This window comes from Pezoporus occidentalis, unplaced genomic scaffold, assembly GCF_034315485.1.
Source record: "Pezoporus occidentalis ecotype Australia unplaced genomic scaffold, CSIRO_AGI_Poc_V1 ctg12, whole genome shotgun sequence".
Classification (NCBI taxonomy): domain Eukaryota; kingdom Metazoa; phylum Chordata; class Aves; order Psittaciformes; family Psittacidae; genus Pezoporus; species Pezoporus occidentalis.
Genome location: NW_026912994.1, coordinates 7,713,156 through 7,725,496, shown reverse-complemented (window position 1 = coordinate 7,725,496; position 12,341 = coordinate 7,713,156). Strand labels below are relative to the sequence as shown.

Genomic DNA, 12,341 nt, shown 5'->3' with positions numbered 1-12,341 from the left:
AGATAGCAGCATTTCACTGACAGATGAAATTTTTATTATCCTGCAATAATTACAGAGTATTGATATTGTCATAGCACATATAGGTCATCATTAGGTTGAGCCTGAGAGAGTCAGATGCAATACAACTGTAGGCACTGGCAGTTCCTGTGCTGATCTGTCATGAGGTGAAGAACAAGGTAATTTCAAGGGCAGCTAAGTAGCTTCATAGAGGTGCTATGGGTTTTTAAGACACATTATTTAGATCTGCTTGTCTTTGTTAGTTTCAGACTGAGAAATAGCACGAATAAATGTGCCTTTAAGGTAGTTTCTCTTTCCTCTGTGACTACACAGCTAGCCAAACACTTGGCTCTTTCAAAACAAAATGGCTGCAGTTATCTTACTGCTTTTTTATGCTCTCAAAAATATTTAGCTGTGCTCACACAACATCTGAGCAGCAGCTGCTCAGACCTTGATTGAGCAAAGTCTAAATATAGCTCTCGGACAGAGAAACAAGACAAAGTTTGCTGAGGCGTCCAAGGACTTCTCTAAACAGTAAATATCCTTCCACATTGGTGGAACTACAAAACTACAGTTTGTGTAGTTTGCTGCACCAACTGGAGAAAGACGAAGTTTGATGTAAGAGTAAATGACCACGCCATACGAAACAAAGGATCCCATCAAGTCTGGCACATCAATATTTTACTATCTTTCTAGAAAGTAAGTATGTTGAAGTGAAAATGACTTTAATCCCATTTGTTTTCTCTCTGACCTGTTGCTGAAAAGAAAGATATCTTTCTTTGTTGTCTATGTGTTCTGAAAGAAATCTCAGCCCTCTTCTGGTCTAACTTCTGTTCTTCCCCCAACATGGAAGTTTGCATCACAGCATCAGATACCCTTTCCTGGTCTTCAAAATCAACCACACCACACAGACCAAGGCCTCTTTCGCTCCTCTCTGGGGCTCCACTGATCACCCATTGTCTGTTCTTCCTCCTTCTCTAACACAGCCCTTCAGTGAAGAAGTCTTCCCACTGCAGCTGTTTCATCCAAGCCTCCCTTTGCTCACCTGCTCTCTCCCAGACAAAAGCCATTTGATTCCCTCTGCTGTGCTGATAGCTCTTCATCGCTGTTTTTCTGTTGTCCACAGTAAAGTTCTTAACTCACGACTAAAAGGGATTGAATATTTTGCTTGTTGGATTTTTCTACTCGAGGTAATGCTACAAAGGGATCTTGGGATACTTTTTGTGTGAAAAGTATTTTAAAAACAGGTATTTTTTCCTGCGGACGTTTGTGCCTGGGCACAGAAGTACTGTGCCAGTGAGTTCAAGCTGGCATAAAGAGAAACAATGTTTTAAGTATGTAAGTCCTTTTGATTAAAAACCCAGCCAAACAAAAACCAACCAAAACCCAACCGATAAAAAAAATTAAACCACACAAAAAAATTAAGCATCAATATCTGCACTTTCAGTTGAAGAAGTTATTGCCCCAAAATCATTCTGCAGTTTCACTGGTCATTACAATCCCTTTAGCTAAGCACTGAGTGGAAAACCTATATGCCCTTCATCTGCTTTCTTTGCTGAAGGGTCATGAGGTTTAGAAGAGATTCTCACCAATCAAGTAGACTTTGCATTGAAATGACTGAGATACAGATACATATTCTGTTCCCTTTTTCCTCTGGAAAAAAGGTGTTTCCATTGGCCAATGGGCTAAAGGGATGTGAACATGGGAGCATTATAACAATGCAGAGATGGCTAAGTAAAAGCTGAGATTGGTGAAAGTAGTTTAAGCATTTAACTCCCACCAAATTCAAAGGAAACAAAGCATCTCTATACCTTTATGAATTTCATCACAAGCATCTGAATAACTTCTGAAAAGTCCATCAGGATCTTCTACGTCAGGTGAGCAATTTTGTGTTCATGAAACCCAAAATAAAGGATCAAGGTTGAACATTATACTGTATTGAAGAGCTTCCAAATGCTGCCTTTCAAAAATTATGGCATTAGTCAAGGTTATTCAGGGATTACTCCAATTCTCTCCTAGTGCATGGGCCATAGAGTTACAGCCTGTCTGGATGAACTGCAGGGATCTGAAATGAGCTGCAGAGACTTCGGAAGACTTACAGGGATGATCTCACACAAGCACTGAATATGCTCTAAGAAAAAAATATCATCATGGGGCCTTTTGTGTTGCCTCAGTGTATTTTAGCTTGCAGCTTCCAGCTTCTGACTTGGGGATTCTTGTGGAAACTATATTTAAGTAGCCTCTGCAAGATAACCAAGGAAGGTGGCTGTACTGTGACTGGTTAATTTGCGCTACCTTCCCTGGAAAACACTGAAGGCACCAGTAACTAGAAAGGGCTAAAACCCCAAGGCTGGCATCCTCTGCAATGTTGTGAATGAAGAAAGAAAGCTTTTATAAGGCCTTTTTTGTTCTAAAAGCTGGAAAATCGTTCATCTGCCTTTGACAGGGTTTGGGACAGCTTCCAGTGGCAAGTGCAGGCTCGCCTGGTGACCAGTGACCACCGCAGTCTCCTTATCCATTCTGTGCAGGTCCAGTTTTCAGATGGAAACCAGCCTAGATGGGTTCCCTTTGCCCTCTGCTGAACAGCACTTCAGGGCATAGCTGGTGGCCAGCAGTTCTGGGCAACAACTACTATTAAGAGCATGAACGTAGTCTTGGTGTTACAACCAAGAAGGAGGACACGGAACTGGAAAAACAGAATGACTAAGGCCTTGAAAATGTGCCTTATAGTGAAACAAACATGGAGCTTAGTCTGGTTTTACCCAGAAGAAGATTAACATGTGCCTCAAAGTCTATAAATACTCACATGGGAAATCAACATTTCATTTTTAATGTTCCTAAACCTCTCGGCAAAGATACAAAAGCCAGGGAATAAAAACTGCAAATTAATAAACCAAGGCTAGGAACAGACTGAGCAATTTAGCAAGGAAAGTAATAATGATGAGGGCAACTTTCCCCAAATTTGTGGTTAGAGCCTCCTTTCCCCAACCCATTTTCTAGATGTAAACCAAGACTAGATTTTTCTCCTGAAAGAGAAAAAATGGTGAAGAAAGGAACTCATTTAGGTCCTGTGGCCAGTTTGACAGAGGAGAACAAAGATGCTCAGGGAGACCCTTTCTCTCTTTATGATCTCTGACGTTTCCTCACCAAAGGCTTCTAAATTCCTTCCTATTGCAGTCACCTGCCTGTTCTGCCTTGTGTGTCTCAGGCAATGTATCCCCTTTCCTGACAGCCAAACTGGCAGCAGTGTTCATGCGTGGTGATGTGCTGACAACACAATCATCACAACACAATGAGAACTACATTAAATGAACTTAACAGCAAAACAAATATCAGGAAGAATACTGCACAGAGTGGCTTATTTATTTTCTTATTCAAGTCATTCATTAAAACCCTCACCATTTTTTTTGCTTATCAGAGGTCACCATCAAGTTTCCAGCTGCCCTGAATTTCCAGGCACAGCCAAGCAGTGATGAATCCACGAGGTCTTTTTGCCACAGAAATTAAGTCTCGTTTGCGAGCTTTCCCCAATGTCACATGAATCATTTTGACTATCCTGATTTTATCAGCCGCATCAAAATTATTTTTTTCTTCCTGTGAACATTTCTTTTAAAGTCATTTTGTTGTGGAAACAAAAAAATATTTACGCAATGAGGAAGATCGATGATTAGATGACACACTAAGTGCTTTTTAAATGCTCATTATACATCTATTGGCATTGGCTGTCTCATTGTGAGCTACAGGCTGCAATTACCGGGACACACAGTAGCTGTGTTTACATTGCTGCAAGAGAGGCCTCCGGAGCTGACAGCACATGACTTAAAATCCCACCCCAAAGAACAACAACCAAAAAAGAAATCGTGTACTTTCTGGCCAGCAGCAGACACTGACTCTGCAAACAGCTGTGCCCTGCGTACATCTTGGTCCATCTGCCTCGGGTCACAGTGTGTGCTGCCTGCTCTAGCAGCTCCTGTCCTGGATGGTGCAGCAGAAACACATCCCATCCTCACACACACCAGGCTGGCAGAGCAAGGGGGACCGTGATCACCTGGCAGGCAGAGGCACACTATCCTCCCCCACAGCTGAAAGCTGAACAGCTCTGCTCACAGCTGCCTGATAAAGCTTTGCTTCACAGCTAAAAAATCATAGCCAGGACAAAAATATCTGTGATGGCTGCATGTGTCCCACATCCACCCACCAGTCTGGTCTGCCACCCTGCCCCAAACACTGGTGTCAGCGCAACCAGGGAGTGGAAAGGAGGGAAGGAGTGGCGGGGGGCCAGGCTGCAGCAGGGACTGCCTAAAACAGCTTTGCTAGAGGAGGGTGTGTGAAACCAGAAGAAAAAGTGCCAGAAGATGTCTAGTCCATAGATCCAAGACTGTGTCCTCTCTCCTCGTGGAAGGGGAGTCCTAAAAGCCTGAACAAGAGGCAGAAGGCACCCTCTGCAGTTTTGCAGACAAGACCAAGCTGGGTGGGGTGGTTGTCATGATGATCCCCAGTGCTTAGATCCAGCAGGACCTTGGGAAACTTCAAGCAAACAGAAATTAAGTTTAACAGAGTCCTTCAAAGTGCTGCACCGAGCTGGAATAACTCCATGCACCAGTTCAGGTTGGGAACCAACTGGTTGAAGAGCAGCCCTACTGAGAAGAACCCATAGGTTATCTTGAAAGCCATCTTAAATAGAAGACAACAGTTCCCTCTCACCACACGTGAGGCAAGCCAGTCCTCGTAACGCAGAAGATCAACGAAAGTTATCATCATTTCTGCTTGGTGCGGGTGAGACTGCACCTGTTTGAGCCTCCTGTTCAAGAGGGAGGTGGAGAAGCTGAATGGGATCCCACAGGTGAACTGCTAAAACACTCAGGGCCTAGAGCACTTCTCCTGTGAGGACAGCTTGAAGACATCAGGCTTGCAGAGTCTGATGATGATGAAGTCATGACAGAACCTAATAGCAGCCCACAGGCTGTGCATAGGCATTTAAAGAGATGATGGAGCCAAACCCTTCTCAGGAGCAGCAGTGATCAAGGCAGTGTCCACAAGCTGTGACCTGGGGGTTAGATTAAATACTAGGAAAAACTCCTTCACTAAAGGACTGGAACAGGTTACCAGGCAGGCTCTGGCATTTCCATTCTTGGAGGTATCCAAGACTCCTGCAGACAAAGCCATGGTTCACTCAATCCAGTGTAGGCTCCAGCCCTGTTTTGAGGTGGAGGTTAAATTAGAGACATCCAGAGATCCCTTCCCACCAACATGTCAACAAGTCTGTGAAATCCAGCTGCAAGGGATACAATAGTCCTGATACAGGTTTTAGTGTACATGCCCCACAGTCCCATTCCTTCTCAAGGCAATGTCCAGGTCTTACTACGCAGGTAATGCCTGAGCACATGTGGGATGCCCGCAGCTTCCCGGCTTTTGAAGTGACTCATGGTAAAAGGTCCACTTGCTGCTGTATTGCATATGCTCTCACACCCTATTGATACTTCTAAGCAAATACCATCTGAAAATGGGTTATTTACAACTCTGGAGAAAAGGCATTATTACAGTTTGGACCTGGCAAAGCAACTGTGACAAGCAGACACACCCTCTCCAACGTAAATTCCTCAGATGTGAAATGATTCCAGGATAATAACTAGACATATAACAGTTGAGCATGTAGAAACATCTGAAATGCTCCACCCCAGGGCATTTGTCTGTTGTAGGACAGCAGGAAGCATGAAGAAGTGCATTACACAGCCTTTCATCTCCCCTTAAACACTTCAGAGGCAGCTTAAGTTCCTTGAAAAGAAAACATTTTAAGACCCTTCACGTGCCCAAAATGACTTTCAGGCAGAAAAAACTCTTTGTACCTTAACAGAATCACAATTTACAGCTCACAAGACCACTAGTCCTTCACAAATGCTATGCCTTGTGAAAACTCAAAATATGAGAAAACAATAAGCATTATTACTTCGATAGTTGGTCTTTACTTCAAAGTGCTCTTCCATCAAATGAGGATTTTCTTATAGAAATGCTGTAGTTAGATGATTCACACAACAAATTCATAACAAAGAAGAAGATAAACTGGAAAAGGGAGTGTGGTTTTCTTTTATTAGCTACATATAGTCTGGCTGTAATTGTTGCCAACTCGAATATTCATACATAAAAGCAATTTTGCAACGACAGTAATTTGTACAATTATCCTACTAACATGTTATTCCCTTGATTTTTATAAACCAAATTTAAGACTCTTCTTTTATTGTGTTTGCACAGCAGTTCCTAAGTCCAATAAATGCAGCCTTCTGAGTACCCTGCAATATAAGGTAATATGAGGTGAGTAAAGACTCATCTCTACTGCTAGTTACAAATGCATTTATTTCCTCAGTATTCCTTTCTTCCCTCAGAATATCCCAGATTTCCTGCTTGTACAAGATGTCATCTCTCATCTCCGCAAGTCCTGTGGGGCAAGTTAATACATTTATATTAACTACATACAATGGTACACAGTGTGGATACATTTTACATGTGCAAATATCCTAGCACCATTAGGTAACGAGCAATTAGTCTTACCTTACAGGTGAAGAAATGGAAGGGCAAACTAAATTCCTATCATCAAGACAGTGACAGATCTGTGAATAAATCCCGGGGCCATGAGTCCTGGTATATATAGTCCAGCTCTCCTTAACAGCCATAGGGTTAGACCCAGGGAGAGGCTATTTCTTTCAGGGTGGGATATGCTATACTGAAGTCTGCAACTTCATTTCTTCCTATGCATACAGGGATAAACTTAAGAATTGTTTGACAAAAATTGGTGGAGTTGCAAAAATGTAAAAGCCATGTATGTGGAAGAAGGATCAGACCCTTTATTTTTCCACAGCAGCAGTGGGGTACATTGATTTGTCTTTACAATAACCTTAGTGAGATAACAGAAACGTGACAATTTTAGCTCATTACCACACAACCCAGGGCAGCTGCACTTGCAGTGGTTTAAGAGTGTGTTGTTTCCAGAGTTTTTAAGACAAATCAGCACCAATTTCAAGCCTCTTTAATACAAAAAATCGCCTGACCACTGAGGTACCGTGTGGTGTTCATAAAGACTTCCCGGAGTGGGATGGGATGGCAGTCTGAGGGCATGAACCGTAATGAATATCCTCAGATAAGCCAATCCAAGTGACCAAAGCACGGAACTGCTACATCCTCACTTCCAAAACAAGGCTTGTCAGTTTGTTTTCATAGTGAAACAACTAACCTCACTGCAAAACCCTCCTGGGGACCATTGCTTTAACTTTTCCCGTGATGTAGTTAGGGAAGGTCAGTGGCAGTTCAGATGCATAATATTCAAAACTGCTAGCTATATCATGGCAAAACCAACCTATCTCTTGTCTCCGTTAGGCTTGCTTGCAGAACAGCTGTTGGACCAGAGGAATAAGAGACACTGAAGATACAACTGGAGCTCACTGTACCAAGCAGAAACTGTTGTCTTCAGCAGAATTTTGTCTCAGGCTAGAAGCACTCCCACATTTCATAGTAAAGACAAGCCTCAGACTTTCAGAGGAAATTTTCCCTTGTTCTGCTTTAATCAATCAGTGCCAATTAACCAACATTTAGTTTCAGCTCAAGGAAGAAATGACAGAATTAATTATGTTTAAGACAGGCACCCCACTGGCTTTTTCAAACCTATCAACCACCTCAGCACTCAATTGAGATTAAAAAGTCTAACACAAAACCCATTTTCTTTACAACCTTCTTTATTCCCATCTCTAGAGCCAGGATGACACGAAATGTTACCAAACCTCTGCATATTTTCATATAAATGCAGCGTTGCTCTGACCATAAAACATTTTTGCTGGTTCATCCCAGACATGGGTTCCTCTGACGCTGAAATACAACGCGGACTTGTTCCTGGCTGCCCCTGACGAGGAAAAAGAATAAACTGCTCCTGGCATGTCTGTTTATAAGGCATCGACTAAATAACTATATTGTCACAGAATAGTTCAATCAAAAATTGTGTGCTATGGGTCTAGGTTGCCCATTGTAAAAGAAATTCTTCAAGACAGGTTAATATAGATGGGTTAAAGATCTGAAAAAAAAATACAAATACTAGTGTGAAATAGTGTAAGGTGATGTAGTTTTAATTGCTTACAAGTGTAGGTCAGCCTTCCTTATTTGACCTAATGTAAACATCTGTGTGGGGTAGGATGCAGTGTCCTAGACTCCCTGGACCATGCCAGTGAGATCCTGCTGTCTATAAACACTGAGATGAATCAGATGAATCCTGCCAAACATCTGCTTTCATTTATCAAAACAAGGTTAAGAAACTTGATCATAGTTTATAAACATCTCTTGGGAAGGGACTTCTTGTAACACAAACAGAAGGGAAGTAGTAACAGTGGAAGGGAAGCTGACCCTATCCAGCAATGTCCAGCTCGTAACACCGGGTGCAAGCAGTAGCAATCACTGAGACTATTACGTGAGACAGCACCATTAGTTTTACTATGAATCAATAGAATAAACTCAAAGTGACATAATCTGCTTGGTGGTGTCAAGCAGTCAGATTTATGTCTAATCTTCATAGCTGCTTTTCAATAGCCTCTGTTTAGTTGGAGCTCTTCGCATTTTGATTTTGCCATTATACACATCATCTGTGCTTTATTTCTTCAAATGCGTAGCAGAAATAATCCTTGAGTTCTTCTTCCTGCAGATTTCCTTTTTGGACTTTTCTAACTTTAGCAGTGAGTAAAATTACACATTTTTAATCCAACAATTTCAAGCATAAACTGCATTGAAGAATGGTCTGTACCACTGGTGCCGGTGTTCAGTGTGACTTGGAATCCATGGGGAATTCCAGAAGAAAACCCATATTGTGATAATATTTACAAAAGGGATGTGATGGACTCCTTAAGTAGCTTGCTAGCTGCACAAACCTAAGGTATCAAACAGTAAATAATATGATGATATGGAGAGATGGCTCTTGGTGGAGGCCATCAGGGTGGCACGCCAGCTGTTACCCTAGCTCAGCAGCAGGGAGTTGTGAACAATCACAGACTGTCACCTTTTAGTCAAAAGAATGTGCTTTTAGTAAAGGTAACTTCTTAACCAGACTTCTCAATCTTAAATACTAGTAATTTCACCACCACAGCTTCCTCTAGGAGCATATAGAAAAATTTACAATCTGATTACCTATAGAGAAAATACAAAGATTGCCAGAGTGATACATACTGATAAAGACACGTGAGAGATGTCAAATCTCCTGGCTCACAAGGAAGACCCTGCAAGGGCCCAGGGTGCTCCTGCATCACCTGTGGAAAGTGACTGCACCAAGCTGGTCGGCTGGCTGTACATGTGACTTTTTGGGGATTCCCATCTCTACTGGAAATAAAAACAGGAAACAAACAAGTTGAAAACCATTGAACTAGATAACGCAAGAGCCTTCCAGTGGCCTTGAATAAGCTATTCATTGAGGCTGGAAGTGGTTATGGAATTTTTCAATGCATAGTTTAACCTGGGCAGCCTGAGCTCCAGAAGCAGAGGCAGAGACCCAGCAACTCTGGAGCCAGGGCCCCTTGGGCAAGGAAAGGGAACATGTTCAATGGTTTGTAGAGGACACACTGGCCAAGTCAGACATGTACGGCAGTTTACTGGCAGCATTATAAAGCTAGAAAAGCAGTGTCAGGTAAGCTGCCTAAGAGGGTAAAAATTGCTCCCTACTCTGCAGTATGCTAATATGATAATATCTGGGGCATTTGTGGATTTAAACTGCCTCACAACCAGGAGGCATAGAAGGCAACCTCTTAAGTGTAGGGTTTTAGTGGCCATCCTAGACACAGTTAGGAGCAGCTCCTCAGCAGGCCGAAAAAAGACCTCTTATAAACTGAGGTGTCCCACAGCAGGTTCTGGGGTGATACGGTCCCACCCAGGTAGCAGCGCTGCCTCCCCCTGCACCTCTGTCCACCACTGCAGGACATGCCACACCTCTCCCCTTGTCCGCACCAGCAGCGCCGGAGGTGAGCAGCTCCTTCTGGGGACTGCTCTGTCTCCGTAAGTTACAAAAAGCCTTTTTCTGGTCTCCAGTTTGTTTCCCAGCGGATCAGTCTGTGGATCTGAGTCCCAGTGGGGCCATGCAACTGATGGTGCCAGCGCAGCGGGGGAGCAGGGGAGAAGGAAGCCTAGGGTGGGCTGGGAACAGATCTTGCCCTCAACCCAGTGAGGTATGACTGCCAGTGAGGGTGTAACATAGTCTTAACTCCAAAGAACCGGTGACAAAACAGCTTTCCACGAACCACTTCAACATTTCTCTTCCTCAACGGCATTCCTTCCCTCCTTGTGCCTGGAAAAGTTTGCCGGAGTTTTCTGCAGGTGGCCTCTTCTTTACTATCCCAGAAAAATCTGGAATTTGATTAATAAAGCAAACAAACGCACCAGTCCTAATGTTCACCGCTTCATTTCGTTCACTCCCAGTGTCCCAGGGGAAAATAAAATGTTCACTGAGTGGATCCTGCAGGGTATGGAACAGCTTGCAGCAGGGAGAGGTGGCACAGAGCTAGGGAGTACCCAGGGGACACTGCAGCTGTCCCTTCTCACCCTGTACTCTGCAGCTCTTCTCAAGCCCTCTGGTAAATGTATGTTGTGACAGATCTTCAAGGGTAATGTCCTCCAGTCAAGACAGTGCCACTACAGTGTGACCACCAAAAAGCCCATGAAACGTTCTGTCCTTCAAATGCCAGTACCCTTTTGGTTGGTGTCTTTGATTTTAGAGGCTGATAGAGCCCAGGAATTTATACTTCACTCTCAAATACTTTTTTTTTAAAGCAGAGGGCATTGCCAGCCCAAGAAATACAATCTTATCCTAAAGCCTTGAGAAATTCAGTGGCTGTTTGTGTCTTCCTCTGCTCAAAAGCAGCTCTTGGTCAAGGGCAGCCAGTGCTAACAGGCGTTGATAAGAGGACCACATCCCCCACTGCTGAAAATGATCCAACTGCTGTAAGTGGATCAGGCTCTGTATTTTGTTAAACAACAAAACACACAGCCTGGTGAAAGGCATCATGCAGGGAGACCTCCCTGCCCATCTCTAGGTGTCCTTGGCTACAAGGATGGTGGAGACCTCAATTCAGGCTGTAAAGCCTGCATGCTGACTTCAGTCCCAAGGGCATTGCTTCACACAGGTGGGGACCATCAGTTGCACTATCCATCTCAGGGCCAATCTCCCTTGGAGAGCCAAAGGTAAGACAAAAAAGCTCCCCCGGGCAAAGGCACCTTCTGCGGCATCCATGAGATGGGGCAAATCTGGGACATTAAAAAAAAAACCCTGATACAAACAGAGGTGAAGAGATGGTTGGATATCACTTAAATGTGTTCTAGCAGTGGAGGAAGCCCCTGTCTGACAATGCATTTTACCTCCCTGCAGATATATAATAGCTGTTGAGAGATCCTGGAAATGCAGGGCAACAGTGGTCACTTGCCATCCCTTAGACAACAGGGGCCTTGAAGGAAGATGTGCTCTGTGTCTTCAAAAGACTTCCCAGCAGTCAGAAATGCTTTTCTTATTTCGGGTTTTTGGATGCAAGGTGGGCATGGTCTTCTCCAGAAGGGGACCCTGCTAGTGCACCATCCCATGTCTTTGGTTTCCCCACCTGCACAGCCAGGGTAACTGAACTGCTGGGCTGTCCCCAGAGGAGCACTGGGAAGATGGATTGGTTAATATTTGCTTAGTACTCTGGAGATAACACTATATAACTCTAATTACATTTTATGCTCTCATGTGATAAGGATGTCATCTTGGATTAGTGGGGATTAGTTGTTAATGCCATTCCTGTACATTCCAGACCGCTCCAGGGCTTTGATTTCTGCTGAGAAGGTTTTTCACTCTGCTTTCAAATCAGCAAGGTCTTCTTAGTTGTGTTAATCAAGGCAATCAAAGACTTTAGGTGGATGAAAACAACACTTGTTGGATACCTGGATATGCCTTCAGCCAAGCAGAGCTGTGTGCTCAGTGAATGCTGGTGTGAACTCAGTGAAACTCTCTTGCTTTGGCTGCCCTAAACCTTTGACAGGGCCAGGGGAAGGACACTGAGTGTGTCCCCTTCCTGTAGCGGGGCTCCAAACACACCACTGAGTTGTTAAGTACAAAGCTAAGTTAATGTTTAGTGCTTGCCCAAAACATGGTGATTGCCGAATACCAAAGGAAATGGAGTGAGAAGCCACATGCCAGTAACAATTGCAGGGCAAAATGCTACTGGGAGAATATCCCCACATCCCAGCAGCACTGCTCTCAAGGGAGTGCTCCAATCTGCAGCAATGTCCCAGTGCAGTTGAGAGGGGAATCTGGCTCCTGCACTGCATAGTGAGAACCAGACTCGGGGACTTTGCTT

At 43.7% G+C, this 12,341-nt stretch overlaps 1 long non-coding RNA gene across 1 annotated transcript; it reads right to left on the bottom strand.

The window, feature by feature from the left end:
- Window positions 1–6,053: 6,053 nt before the first annotated feature.
- LOC134157779 (uncharacterized) lies at window positions 6,054–12,019 on the bottom strand. Its single transcript, XR_009962458.1, has 2 exons — window positions 7,223–12,019; window positions 6,054–6,284 (listed from the first exon to the last, which is right to left on the bottom strand). It is a non-coding gene; the product is annotated as an uncharacterized LOC134157779 (long non-coding RNA).
- Window positions 12,020–12,341: the final 322 nt, after the last annotated feature.